General features: G+C 32.9%; 1 protein-coding gene across 1 annotated transcript in view; it reads right to left on the bottom strand.

Annotated features, from left to right (window-relative positions):
• LOC118738142 overlaps nt 1-2010 on the bottom strand; it is a 45345-nt gene that overhangs the window by 43051 nt on the left and 284 nt on the right. The window lies entirely within an intron of this gene.

Genomic DNA, 2010 nt, shown 5'->3' with positions numbered 1-2010 from the left:
GTTCTGACCGACATCGGAAACATGTTTTCGTTGCTAAAACTTTTTTTCTCGATTATTTATCGAAGTGGAAGTCATATTTTATCATCTTTAATACGCCATTTCGGATTTATTGTTAATTGCCTGGCCAAAGCAAAATAAGAATGAAAGTTAAAGGTTGTAAATGAAAAGAAAATGAAGGAAAAATGTTTTGGTTGTCGGTCAGAACATGGGATTAAATGCAAACACTTGGAAATTGAATTTTGGTTTCACAAATTTGATTTTAAGTACATAGATTGAAAATACATCAACAGGCCATTCACTTTTCCTTAAAAGCACCAAGTAAATGCAGGCAACATGTAAACACAATACAGCTGATATGCACTTTGACACTTTATCCATTTTTACTCGGAGAGAATTTCGGGCTATTTCGGGCAGGAAGAAGAATACACTTACGATCGAATACGCTCGAATTTTCGCTCTCTATTACCCATTTTGTTGAGTACAGGCATGATTTCTGGGCTATTTTGGGCACACGCGGGATCTCGCATTGCGTACGGGAAAGAAACTACTTATATATAATTAATCGATTATCGATTCACAACAACAAAGTCATCAGCAGATTTTTGCGAAAAGTTACCTTGCCATACTTATTTACTACTTAACAAGAATTTTAGCGAAATGTTGCTGATTTTGGTTAAATAAATCATTTATTTCAAAGAAATTTTTATTTATTATTTTTGTAAATTTCTGGAAACCGATTGAAACCTGTGATTGAAATGGTTTCGGTATCGTTCCTTTTCAGGTCAAGATAACGGTTACGGTTTCGGTTTCGGTTTTGAAAAACGAAACGGTTTTAAACGGTTACGGTTTCGGTTTGGGTTTCGGTTTCATTCCTTGTCTGAGGGGACTTAAAATGTGGTGCTATCTATGTAAAAATATTAGAAAATGAATTGAAAAAGATTAAACTATATGTAAACATTCATTCATTTAAATATTTGATGCAATTTTTTTTTTTAACAAAAGCAATATATCTCTATTTGCACGAAAATATTTTGCTAGGTTATTCTAACCCTGCTCCTTGTGGGTGGACGCCTCATTTTGGTTGTTACAAACCTAAGAATTGGCTTGTTAGAATTTATACACAATTTTTTTGTGCAAGTCCCCATCAAGTCAGGTTCGAGGTCATTTGAAGGTCAAGTAGGGAAAAATTCATTGAATAAACCTGAAAATTTATATATATATATGGCGTTTTAGACTCGCTTGGCATGAATCCGAGGTCCGTTAACCTCCATAAGGTCAGTTTCGATGCCATTTGGGGGTCAAATAGAACAAAAAATTTATTCAATAAAAAATAATTTTATTTTATTTTTGTTTTTGTTGTCGCTGAATCCGAATATGGGGGTCCCTTGATTCTTCAAGATCATCTAGAGGTCATACCAAGGTCATCCCAGGGTCAATTTCAGAATAATTGTATTGAATTTTCAGGTTTATTCAATGAATTTTTGACAGACCTAGGGGATTCGCATTCAGCGCGTCGAATAACATAGAGGTATAGAGGTTTGGTTCAATATGCAGAAACTTTTTTTTGTAAACCTGTGTATTTAGCTGCAGAAAATCAAAAAGTGGGGCTCCAAATAGCGTAGAGCCTCCAATTCGTAACCGATTTCTGTTTTTTTCTTTTTTTTTAAATGAAAGTTGGTATGGCTCTGGAGAAATTTATGAAGCACTGTTTTTGAATTTTCATGCGTTTATATTAATTTTTTGTGTGCAAACTGCAGAGAAAATAGCAAATTTGAAAAATCAATTCCCCTGCTCCTGTTAATAAATGTTGCATAGCAAAACTTCTTGAAAACAATTAAAGGGTTCCTACAATAAGAAAAAAATCCCCAATATATTTAAGAAAAAATTTCCAAGTATTAAAAATTAAGTTTTCTTGTTCAATTTAAAAAAATATTGCGTTTGCAATTTTATAGCCTATTAAAGTCTAGTGTTTATTAAACTTACAAGTGCAAGTTTCAAGTGGTTAAAAAA

The sequence above is a fragment of the Rhagoletis pomonella genome, unplaced genomic scaffold (assembly GCF_013731165.1).
Source record: "Rhagoletis pomonella isolate Grant_MI unplaced genomic scaffold, Rhpom_1.0 Rhpom_scaffold_00004, whole genome shotgun sequence".
NCBI lineage: Eukaryota > Metazoa > Arthropoda > Insecta > Diptera > Tephritidae > Rhagoletis > Rhagoletis pomonella.
The sequence above is the reverse complement of the archived record's forward strand: the minus strand, read 5'-3'. Positions and strand labels throughout refer to the sequence as shown.